At 40.8% G+C, this 13,487-nt stretch overlaps 1 protein-coding gene across 3 annotated transcripts in view; it reads right to left on the bottom strand.

The window, feature by feature from the left end:
• Positions 1-13,487, bottom strand: part of FLT1 (fms related tyrosine kinase 1) — a 195,722-nt gene that overhangs the window by 139,572 nt on the left and 42,663 nt on the right. The window lies entirely within an intron of this gene.

Genomic DNA, 13,487 nt, shown 5'->3' with positions numbered 1-13,487 from the left:
CCCTCGCCCTCGGGAATCTATTGACATCCTCAGGCAGCGATCTCTTCAGGAGTCACGGTGTTCTGATCGTCCCCCGTTTGCTCCAGCCTTATATACTAAATGGAAAGAAGTCCTGTGTGAACTCTCTCCATTTGGACCTGAAAGAACCAACCAGGCCCCCACCTGCTTGCTGGTCCTGCCTCAGGTTTGTGGGTTACGAAGCTCATTCAGGATGTGAATGGAGAATGAATTGGAGAGAAATAAAAGCAGTAAGCAGGCAATGGTTGCCCAGACTAGATGGTGGCTACAGTGATCATTATGGTAGAACTGTGTCCCCACCAAAATGATATGCTAAAGTCCTAACCCCCCAATACTCCTGAATGTAACCTCATTTGAAAACAGGATTGTTGCAAATGTAATTACTTAAGCTAAGTAAGGGAGGGCTCCTCATCCAATGTGATTAGCATCCTTATAAGAAGGCAGCCATGTGAAGACAGACAGGGTGTGCAGGCTCGCACTATGTGCAGATGGGTGTGATGCAGCAGCAAGCCAAAGAATGCCAAGGATTGCGGGCAACCACCAGCGTGTAGGAAGAGGTGAGGGAGGGTTCTCCTGCAGGTTTCAGAAGGGGCATGGCCCAGATGATTTGATTTCAGACTTAGAGTTTCCAGAACTGTGAGATAATACATTTCTGTAGTTTTAAGCCAAAAAAGACAAAAAAGTGGGCCGTTGCTGTAGCCTGCTGAAGATGGGATAGTTTTGTGCACAGCAGTGTGGAATTGAGGCATAGATGTGGGCTCTAGAGAGACCCTTTCACCACAGCCCATCTTGTGCGGTCCCTGGCACCTGTATGTTAATAATCCCCACTCGTCCTCTGGGAAGCCTTGCTAGCCCCCTTCCTTCCTGCACCCACCTTAGGGACTTTCCCAGTGTTCCCATTGATTCTGTTACAACACAGTCCACAGAACCAGCAGTTTTCTAGAGGAGAGGACATGGATTGTATTCATGTCTGTCTCATGTGTACTGAATGAATGAGTGAACGGGTATCCAACTCTTGTCATTTTACAGATGAGAACCGAGGCACAAACAGGTGAAATGAGTTGTCTAGATGGGCACAGCCAGGCCTGTAGGCCAGTTACTTCTGCCTCCAATCTAGAGCCCCTTCCCCGGCGGCACCCTGAAGGCTGAACCTCTGGCTACCTTCTCTTGAAGGCCCCCATAGAAAGGGCTGCCAGCAGGTGACAATGGTTTTTCAGAGATGAAGGCTGATTTCCACACATTCAGTAGGAAAGTAAGTGCCTCAGGGTACTGTATAGTGTTGGAGAAATTCTGAAAAAGGGCTGATCACCAAGGGATGGTGTGTGAGAGCAGGCTTTGGGGCAGGCTTTGAGTCGGAGGGAGGTGGTTCAGAGTACGCCTCAAAGCCTGGGTTTAATCCTGGCTGTGGTCCTGTGTAACTGTGAGACCTTGCAGAAATCATTATACCCTCTGTGCCTCATTTGTAAAATCTATGTGAAAGGGCCATGATGAGGATTACATGAATTAATATATGTAACACACTTAGAATGATGCCTGGCAAATAGTTAGCTGTTAATTTTCTTCTTATTATTATGACTCATTTGTACTTACGAACAAAGTGTTAGAGTTGGCAGTTAGGCAGACATGAGTGGGGCAGGAGAGTGCCCCTCCTCCCAAGAATGTCAAGTGACCATCAGGTGATGGTCAGGTGGTTATTAAACTGTCTTTCTAAAATAATAATTGGTCACAGCTGGCACCAGAGACGGACAGTCTCCCAACAGATAGAAAACACCTGAAGCTGATGATCAGCAGCTTCCTAATAAGATTCTTAGAAGTTGGGCGAGCAGGCTCAAGCATGCACACTCAAAGGCAAAATGGCACAGATTAACCGGTATATGACTTTCCTCTGCACATGCTCAACTGGTAAGGGAAAAACACCTCAAGTGAGCACAAACACAGCTTCAGTAAACACAGTGTGCATGTGGCTCCTCCCAGGTGCTGGCAGGCCACTGTGCATGTGGACAGCCCATCCCAAAGGAAAAATCAGGGGAGAATAAACACAAACCCTTGAATCTTTCAAGTTGCCTGCTTGGCCCTCTGCCAAGTGTAGTTTGCTTCCTCTCATTCCTGCTCTAAAACTGTTTAATAAACTCCCACTCCTGCTCTAAAATTTGCCTTGGTCTCTCCCTCTGCCTTACACCTACTAACGCCCTTGGCTGAATTCTTTCCTCCAAGGAGGCAAAATCTGTATGTTGCTGTAGACCCATACAGACTGGCTGCTGGTACCAGTAGGTAGATATGAAAATCACAAATTATACTCATCATCTTAACTATCAAAAATATAAATATATATTGATATAGTGGCATAGAAAAAAGGAAACAAACATACTAAAATTTTAAGAGCCAGGTGCAGTGGCTCACACCTGTAGTCTCAGCACTTTGGGAGGCTGAGGCAGGAGGATCACTTGAGGCCAAGAGTTTGAGACCAGCCCAGGCAACATAGCAAGATCCCTTCTCTGCCCAAAAAAAGTTAACAATGATTATCTTTGAGTGTTGGCTTTTTGGATTATTGTTGTTCTTATTTACCTTCTTCTATATTTGTCAGTCTTTCTAGAATGATCATGCATTATTTTATAGTAATATTTTTAATTATTAAAGTTTAAAACTCAAATGATAAAGCTCCATCCATTTTTGCTTAAGGAAAACTATAAATTTTGCATTTGATTTACCTGAGTTTCGTCCTCTATAATAGAATGAGACATTAACTGTCACAGTTAATAAGCTTATGTGTTTATTAGGAAATCTCAATGGGTATAGTAACATGCAGAGAGAAAAAGTTAATCAGATAGACATAAGGATTTCTTATCTGCATTAAATTCCTCCTTTAAATAAAGTTGCTGAGCTAGACATTCAGCCATGGACTATTGGGATTTGATCATTCCTTTCCTTCCTCTTGTGAGTCTATATTTTTGTCTCTTTTGTGCATCCCAAGGTAAACACAAATACTAAGAAATGGTTTAATTCATTTAACTAAATTGTAAATCCTTCATATTTAATTTACTGTCTCCTTAAGCGACTGTTTTCAACAAAGGACACTGGCACAAAAAGTTCCTACAGGAGATAATAAAATCAGTGTAGTCATTTCTAGACTCATGAATACCAATCCCAAATGAAAGTAGAAAAGGTTAATTCAACATATCTTTGAATTTCTTCTTTCCCTTTGATACTGTGGATCCCCAAAACACTTAAATTTTACAACAGCTATTGGCCTTTAAAAGCCAATACCAATTTCAGCACTGGGTCCACCGAAATTCTATCTGAAGATATCAAAACTTCAGTGATTTGTGTCCCTCCAAACACTATGCAAAACACATCATTTGTGTGACAGTCAAAAGTGGCATTATAAATCCACTGTGTTTGCAAATGAGCATATGACTGTAGATACACACACACACGCACACACACACACACGAACAATACTCTCTGGGCTTATTAATAGTATATTTCCTCTGCAATTTACTTCAAGGAAGGGCTAAGAATTAATTTGCCTGACATATGATAATACAAACATATTTTGTTTTGTAGGACCATAGATATAGAAGAGGTCACGGTTCCATTAATATCACCAGTAAAACCACTTACTACTCCCATAGGACACATCTGTCTTTGTCACAAAATTAAAAATGACTTCCAATCCCAGCCAGCACTGCAGAGTGATTTCCTGAGACCAAATTGGCTGGTTGTTGAAAGAGTGAGGAAGAGCTGCTCCAAAGACTGCCGGTGTACTGGCAGCTCAGACACACTGTCACCAGGGACTCATGCCAACACTCAGCTAGGTGGAGGTCACACTGCCCTCACCTCTCTGAACTCTTAGAGCTCAAAGCAGTGACAGGAAACTGGCATAGAATATGAGGTTTTCTCACCCGCTGGGAGTATCTGGGCTGTCACCTATCCTTTAGGACAACAAGTGGGCTCAGACACAGAGAAAGATCAAACAGGGACCCTTGCTCAGAATGGAATGATGTCTATTTTTTAAACGTATTTTTTCCTTTTGAAATCTGTAATCATGCTGGCACATTGAAGCATAGAGACGTAGTAGCCCCTGCCTGTTATCCTCAATCAATTTCATTTCCAACTGGCATCACCAGGGAGTTCTGCTGTGTTCAGAGCAAGCAAACAATGTCCAAAATTTAGGACTTCTGACTTGAAGAGGAGTTCAAGAGTAAGCACATTGTTTTCTAGCACATGTACGTATTTATGGTTTTTACAAAGTTTTTCCTGGTTGCCTGTCTTTTAATTGCATTTTTATCCTGGTCATGAGGACATCTAGTCATTTTAAAGGAGGGTATGATTTTCATTTATTGAAGATGAAGTGGAGAGGATAAAAAATGAATTAACCAATCCCATGAAAAGGGTTCTATCTAGACATAAGAGTTTTCACATCATACAGATCTTCATATTGTGGACCGTAAGTAATACTCAAGGAGAATGTACTGATTGGTAAAATATTTTATTTGAAATATGAGCAAGGAAAGAAAAGAGGCAGGTTCTTCCACGACTTACACTGCCCATCAAAGCCACTGACAACTCAAAACAGAGCTTTGGAACAACCACAAGAAAGTTGGAGGAGTTATACTAACATCAGACAAAATAGACTTTTAAATAAGAAATTATTAGTGAGGAAATGGTTAGTGAAGATAGAGAGGGGTGTTTGATAATATTAAGAGGGTCAATCCTGGAGGAAGATATAACAATTAAAAACATATATGTACCTAATAAGAGAGCACTAAAACACAGGAAGCAAAACCCAACAGAATCAAAGGGAGAAATAGACAGTTCAACAGTAACAGGTGAAGATTTCAATACTCCACTTTCAATAGTAGATAGTGGGCTAGTCATGGTGGCTCATGCCTGTAATCCCAGCACTTTGGGAGGCCAAGGCAGGTGGATCACATGAGGTCAGGAGTTCAAGACCAGCCTGGTCAACATGGTGAAACCCCATCTCTACTAAAAATACACAGATTAGCCAGTGTGGTGATGCATGCCTGAAGTCTCAGTTACTCAGGAGGCTGAGGCAGGAGAATCGCTTGAACCCAGGAGGCAGATGTTGCAGGGAGCTGAGATTGCGCCACTGCACTCCAGCCTGGGCAACATAGCAAGACTCCACTTCAAAAAAAAGTGGATAGAACAACTGGACAGAAGATTTTAAAAAGCCAGTAGAACACCAGAGCAACACTGTTAACCAACTACACCCAACAGACATCTATAGAACACTTCACCCATCAGAGCAGGGTATATATTTTCCTCAACTGCACGTGAAACATTCTCCAAGATAGACCATACGCTAGACCATAAAACAAACCTCAATAAATTTAAAAGGATAGAAATAATACAAAGTATGTTGTCTGAATACAGTGGAATGCAATTAAAAATCAATAACAGAAATAAATTTGAAAAATTCACAAATATGTGGAAATTGACTCATTCCTAAATAATCAATGGATCAAAGAAGAAATTAAAAAAGAAATTAGAAAATACATTGGTATGAATGTAAATGAAGACACAGCATACTAAAACTTATGGGATGAAGCTAAAACAGTGTTTAGAGGGGGAATTTATAGCTATAAATGCTTATATTGATAAAGAAGAAACATCTCAAATCGATAACCTAAACTTCCACTTTAGAACACTGGGTAAAGAACAGAAAACTAAACCTAGAGGAAGCATAAGGAAGAAAATAATAAAGATTATAGTAGAAATTAAAGAGAATGCAAACCAACAGAATAAATTAGTTTCACTAATTTTCTAAACCAAAAGCTGGTTCTTTGAAAAGACAAACACAACTAATAAACCTTAAGCCAGACAAGCCAAGAAAAAAAGAGACAAGACTTAAATGACTAGATTCAGAAATGCAACAGGGCCAGATGCAGTGGCTCATGCCTGTAATCCCAGCACTTTAGGAGGCTGCGGCGGGCGGATTATCTGAGGCAAGGGTTCAAGACCAGCCTGGTCAACATGGTGAAAACCCATCTCTACTAAAAATACAAAAATTAGCCATGGTGGTGGACACCTGTAATCCCAGCTACTCAGGAGGCTAAGGCAGCAGAATCGCTTGAACCCAGGTGGCAGAGGTTGCAGGAGCCGAGATCGTGACACTGCACTCCAGCCTGGGTAACAGAGCGAGACTAAAAAGAAATGAAACAGTGAACATTACTATTAAAATTATAAATTAAAAAGCATTATGAAGGAATATTATAATTACATGCCATTACATTAGATCGCAGATGAAATAGACAAATGCTTGGAAAGACAAACTACTGAAACAAGCTCAACAAGAATTAGACAACCCAAGTAAACTTATAACAAGGATTGAATTGTAACAACAACAACAATAATAACAACAAACTGCTCACAAGGGAAAGTCAGGGCCCAGATGGCAAGTCAATTCTACCAAACATAAAGAACTAATACTAATTTTTCACAAACTTTTCCAAAAAATAGAAAAGAAGGGAAAACTTTCCAACTCATTCTAGGAGGCTAGTTTTACTCTGATATCAAAATCAAAGACATCACAAGAAAATTATAAACCAGTATCTATTATGAATATAGCTGCAAAAACCCCAATAAAATACTAGCAAACTGAATTCAGAAACATATAAAAAGAATTATATACAATGCCCAAGTGGGATTTTTTTCAGGAATATAAGATTGGTTTAACATCCAAAAACCAATGTAATTACCATATCATGTCAATAGAATAAAAATCAAAACCCACATGATTATCTTAAAATGTCAGAAGAAGGATTTGACAAAAATCCAAGCTCCTTTCATGATGAAAACACTCAGGAAAGTGGGAATTGCATCGAATTTCCTCAACCTAATAAATGGCACCTAGAGAAAACCCTACATCTAACATCATACTTAATGGTGAAACACTGGAAGTTTCCGCCTAAGATCAGGAATAAGACATTGTTGTCCACCATCACCGCTTCTATTCAACAGTGTACTAGAGGTTCCAGCCAGAGCAACTGGGCAAGAAAAATAAATCCAGATTGGGAAGATCAAAATGGTGCAGGTATTTTGGAAAACAGTCTCTATTTTCAGATGACATGATCTTACAAAATGCTAAGGAATCCACTAAAAAACTATTAGAATTAATAAATGAGTTCAGCAAGATTGCAGGATGTAAGATCAATGTACAAAAATGAATTATATTCCTATACATTTGCAATGAACAATCTGAACGTGAAATTAAGAAAACAATTCCATTTATAACAGCATCAAAAAGAATAAAGTGTTTAGGAATATGTTTAACAAAAGAAGTGTACAACTTGTACTTTGAAAACTGTAAGACGTTGTGGAAAGAAATTAAAGAAGATCTACTAAGTGGGAAGCAACTCATGTTCATGGATTAGAAGACTTAATATTGTTAAGATGTTAATGGCCCCCAAATTGATCTACAGATTAAATGCAATAACTATAAGAATCCCAGATGACTTCATAGAAATTGACAAGGTGTTTCTAAAATTCATATGAAATTGCAAGAGACCTAGAATAGACAAAACAATCTTGAAAAGCAAAAACAATCTTGGAAGACTGCACTCCACGTTTCTTGATTTCAAATGAAAACTACAATGATCAAGACAGTGTGGTGCTGGCACAATGGATCAGTGGAATAGAATTGAGACTCCAGAGATAAATCCATGTGTCTATGGCCACTTGATTTTCAAGGAGACCATTCAGTGGGGAAAGAATGATCTTTTCAACAAATGTTGCTGGGACAACTCCACATGCAAAAGAATAGAGTTGGACTCTTATATCACACCATACACAAATATTAACCAAAAGTTGTTAACTATAAAAAATATATATTTTATAGTTATATATTATATATTATATGTTTTATATATATTTGCAAAAGGGTCTCACTTTGTCTAGGCTGAAGTGCAGTGGCACGACCATGGCTCACTGCAGCTTCAACATCCCAGGCGCAAGTGATGCCCCCACCTCAGCCTCCTGAGTAGCTCGGACTATAGGAATGTGCCACCGCACCCAGCTAATTTTTTTTTAAATTTTTTTTTGTAGAGATGAGGGTTTCACTATGTTGCCAGGGCTGGTCTCAAACTCCTGGGCTCAAGCAGTCCTCCTGCCCCGGTCTCCCAAAGTGCTGGGATTGCAGGCATGAGCCACCACACCTGGCCTAATATAATATTCTTAGAAGAAACCAGAGGCAAATCTTCATGATCTCAAATATGGCATTGGATTCTTATGTATGATACCAAAAGCACAAGCAACACAAGAAAAAATAAACTGAACTTTATCAAAATTTAAAACTTGCATGCTTCAAAGAATACTGTGTAGAAAGTGAAAAGATAACCCAAAGAATGGGAGAAAACATTTGCAAATTATATATCTCATAAGGGACTTAAATCTGGAATGTATAAAGTATATTTTTATATGTCTCAAATATATTTTTAAAATCTACATATATAACCTATATACTTATATGTTTAGAATACATAAAAATCTAGATATATTATGTATCTATATATTATATCTCTAGAACATATAAAATATATTATAATATACAATTTTATGAAATAATAAAAAGTTGAAGAACTCTTACAACTCAATAATAAAGACAAGCTAATTAAAAATGGGAAAAGTATCTGAACTGACATTTACCCAAAGAAGATAAACAAGCAGGGAATAAACAAATGAAAAGATACTTAACATCATAAGCCATCATGGAAATACCAATCAAAACCACAATGAGATTCACTGCATACTGATTAAAATGGCTATAATAAAAAAGACATAATTACAAGTGTTGGCAAGGATGTGGAGCAACTGGAACTCTCATCCACTGCTGGTGGCAATGTGAAGTAGTGCACCCACTTTGGAAAGCAGTCTGGCAGTTCCTCAAATGGTTAAACATAGAGTTACCATATGACCCAGCAATTCCACCCCTAGGTATCTACCCAAGAGAATGAAAACTTATGTCCACACAAAAGCTTGTACACAAATGTTTACTGTAGCACTATTCATAATAGGCAAATGTGGAGGCAACTCAAATGTCCATCAGTTGATTAATGGATAGCTAAAATGTGATATGACCATACAATGGAATATTATTCAGAAACGGAAAGAAATCAAGTGCTGATACATGCATGATACAACATGAAAGAACCTCAAAAATATTATGCTGAGTGAAAGAAATTAGTCACAAAAGACTACAAATTATGTATTCTATTTATATAAAATATCCATAAGAGACAAATCTATGGGAAGAGAAAGTAGATTAGTGGTTGTTTAGGGCTAGGGAAATACAGGGGGATAGGGGGTGACAGCTAAAGGCTATGGAGTTTATTTTGAGACAACGAAATGTTCTAAAATTGACTGTGATGATGATGGTTGCATACATCTGTCAATATGCTACAAACCACTGAATCATCACTTTAAATGGGTGTGGTAGGTAAATTATATCTCCATAAAACTTACTTTGAATTAAAACAGAGGTTTAGTCTCTTCCTTAGAAATGATGATCCACTGTTTCCTGAGCCGGCTGAGCTGGAATGGTTCCCAGAGATCTCCCAGGGTAAACTCCTCACCTTATGAGTCTTTGCAGCATTTCTCTCCCACTCCCTTCCTGCATCCAGTTTGGGCCACTCACAAAAAATAAAATTTTCCCCTGTGATAGAATCATCATGATTTTAAATATGTCTTTCAAGGTTGGGCGCGATGGCTCACGCTTGTAATTCCAGCGCTTTGGGAGCCTAAGACAGAAGGATTGCTTGAGGCTAGGAGTTTGAGGTCAGCCTGGGCAACATAGTGAGACCCCGTGTCTACAAAAAAATTTTAAAAATTAGCTGGGCATGGTGGTACACACCTACAGTCCCAGCTACTCTGGAGGCTAAGATAGGAGGATCAATCGAAGCCCAGGAATTCAAGGCTGCAGTGTCACTGCATTCTGGCCTGGGTGACAGGGCAAGACCCTGTCTCCAAGAAAAAAAAAAAAAAGTCCTTCAGTTCCTTGTTGGCAGCCCCCGGCGGGCAGGTGGCATAATGAAACATCTCTGCCTTCACATAGATGGGAATACTTGCCTGGTGTGTGTGGGTATTATAGTTCACATGGAATGTGCAATTTAATATCTCCTAGGAAGCGATCCTGATTATCCAAATGAATATCATAAAAACCTCAAGTATAATTTATCAGCTAAAAATGTAACAACTGTCGCCACTATTGGTGGATTCATATACAAATTCAAAGGTGATAAAAAATCTCACTGAGACTGGCTTAGGAATATCAGAAAATCAGTTGCTAGTTTCTGCCATCTAGACAGATACTTACATGTTACACAAATATTTCTATTTGAGCAGGGTAAACTTAGAGAAAAGTCATTGTGTTTCAGACTCGAGATGCCATTCTGAAATGAAACATTTAAAAATGTATTATTTGTGTGGTAAAAAATAAGAAGTGCCTCTTTCTAAAAAAGAGCTCTTTGCCTATTACCTGCCTTTCCTCAGAAGAAAGACATTTTTTTTTGTTTGTTTTGTTTTTGTTTTTGTTTTTGCATTGCCTCACTTATAACAGCAGATTGAACAGCAAGAGCAGAGCAAAGGAGAAGAGTTAGAAACGAGAGAACAGGAGTGGCGGTTCCTTTTCTCCTTTCTCTGGCTTCACCTAAGCCCCCTGGAATGCTCTTTGGAATGTGGGTGTCTAGCAGCAGGAGATCAGGAAAACCGATCCCCTCAATCCAATGTCCAGCAGAGGCGGACACATGGCACACTGTCACAGATGTTTATGGAGAAGACATAAGATTGAAGCAACCAAGAAAGGTGAAATCAGGATGTATTATGTACCCAGCACTGTGCACACGGACAGTCCCTGGACTCAAGTCCTCAGAGTCTAGCTGAGCAGACACACACACACCTCACACACAAGAGTGCTCATGATTAGAGGAAAAAGTACTAATACCTGCCTTGAAGGGAAGTAAGGACCTCATTTTAAAAATTTACAGCTAAGATCTGAGTAAGTGAGTTGAAGATCTCAGTGAGAGTGGAATGCTGGCTAGATTTAAGCTTGATGGACTGTAAGATTAAGAAGGTCTCAGCTTTCTGTGCTCTCTGGGTTTTCACACTAAGCTGGCTGGCGGTTTCTAGGTTCTGTTAACCAGATGACCGACCTCAGTTAGAGATCTTCATCTTGATCAGTTGAGACATCTCAGAAGAAAAAGAGAAAGGGAGAAGGGAAGGAGGGAGAGAGGAAGAAAAGAAGGAAGGAGAGAGGAAGGGAGGGAGGGAAATGAAAAGAAAAAGAAAAAGCAAGGAACTCTAATAGATTACTATAAATCTTTCTTCTACTGCTAAGATTTTTGGCCATGTCCCAAGTCCTATTATTTATTCCCAGCTCTGTCTCTGAATCATAACATTATAAAATTGTCAAAGGACTTTTAAGATGCCCTAATTCTGCCTATCATGTTCCAGATGAGAAAACTGAGGCCCAGAGAGGAGAGACTTTCCCACAAGCACAGGAATACAATTAATGGCTGAGCAAAAACTGAATTCATGCTTCCTGATCCGAGGCTAGTCTCCCTCCACCACACCAAAATCTGGCCCTGACACTCCTCAGTGACTCAAGTGTGACAATTACATCCTCAAATATCCACACTCAGTGGAAGAAATGAGGGCCCAGAAACAGGGGTAAGTAACATGGAGCCTTCTGATGGGACTAGAAATGGGAAGGAACGGACTGATGAAGACTCACCATGGAAACCAAGCTTGAGTCATCGGACCCTCTGCTTAGCTCTCTGCTGTAAGGTGCTGAGGACTTTTTAGGAGATGATGAGGACCACCTCAGAACCAACAGTCGGCCAGGCACAGTGGCTGACGCCTGTAATCCTAGCACTTTGGGAGGCCGAGGTGGGAGGATTGCCTGAGCTCAGGAGTTCGAGACCAGCCTGGGCAACGCGGTGAAACCCTGTCTCCACTAAAATACAAAAAATTAGCTGGGTGTAGCGGCAGGCGCCTGTAGTCCCAGCTACTCGGGAGGCTGAGGTGGAAGAATCGCTTGAACCTGGGAGGCAGAGCTTGCAGTGAGCCGAGATCGTGCCACTGCACTCCAGCCTGGGTGACAGAACGAGACTTCGTCTCAAAAAAACAAAAAAAAAACCAAAAAAACCAAAAAACCCAACAGTCATACCAGAGCAAGCCCTGTTTTCTGGAGCCTGGGGAGGAAATTCCCTCTCGGGTGCAGAGGATGCCTGGTCAGACTCCTCTCCAGCGGGGACACTGGGGACAGTGGGTTTTCTGAGAGCACAGCCCCTATGCATTCCATCAGCATAGCTGTGTGCGGGGGGGGGGGGGCGTCGGGGGTTGGGGCGGCAGTTGAGGGGAGGCAGGAGTCGGGCTGTGTCAAAGTGCTGCACTGATGACCTGCGCCACCACGGGACTCTCTAGGGCTCAGCTTCCTCATCTGGAATGTGGGACAAGCACTTTCTTCTTCCTAAACTCACCATTTGTTATGCATTCATTTGAAATGTTCACACTGGGTGTAGCACACTGACATCCCTCTGGGGACCAGACACACGAGTGGAGGAACTGGAGGTGGGACAGGAGGCGTGGTGGCAGCTGGGAACGTGAGCCCATGCCCGAAGGGGGCCGTCCCTGCTTGCTGCAGTCCACTGTTGCCAAGTGGAAATGTGGGCCAGTGTGGCTAGTGTTTCCAGTTTTTAAAGATAAGTAGGAAATGAAATTTTTACGTGAACTCTTCTAGCTATTAAGCATTGGCAGCTAAAAGTGCTGTGTCTGCCAATCAAAACATGTGTGCCAGCTGAATCCAGCCTGCACACTTCCAGTTTGCAACCCTGCATGCACTCCTGTCCCTTCTCTCCCATTTTATAATGCACACAAAGGTCTGAGGGAGTTGGAGTGGGAGCCCAGGTTCATTACACACGTTAGAAAGACCAGGGGCTTTGGAGTCAACCAGACTTGAGCCCAAAGCTTTGACAGGATAATTTACGAAGTATGCAGCCTTAAACATGGTATTGAATTTCTTTAACTTTTCTGTAAAGGAATTTCCCTTATTGGGTTGTTTCGAGGATGAAATGAGATGATGTATGTATTAATAACAAGCCTGAGCCAGACATCAATAAATGATAGTGACCTACACCAGGTGCTTAATGAATCCCAGCAGTGGAAAGGTCCTGAGGCCTCATCTGACCTGGTCCCATCAAGTGAGTGTCTGCCTCCTCGATGCATGGGGACTAACCACTCCCAAGACATTCCTTCCTTCCACTTTGGGACAGCTTTGCATGTCAGAAAGTGTTTCCTTAAGTCCAGCTGAAATTCTTAGATAGTTGTTCTGCCATCTAGGATTATAAAGACGAAGCTTAATCTCTTTTTCACGTAAGAGAACTTTGAAGGAGACTGTCACTCATGTCTCCTATTTTCCCACCCAGTTCTTTACATTTTTAGATTAAATATTTAAG

The sequence above is a fragment of the Nomascus leucogenys genome, chromosome 9, assembly GCF_006542625.1.
Source record: "Nomascus leucogenys isolate Asia chromosome 9, Asia_NLE_v1, whole genome shotgun sequence".
In the NCBI taxonomy this organism is placed as follows: Eukaryota; Metazoa; Chordata; class Mammalia; order Primates; family Hylobatidae; genus Nomascus; species Nomascus leucogenys.
This window is presented reverse-complemented; position numbering and strand designations above follow the sequence as displayed.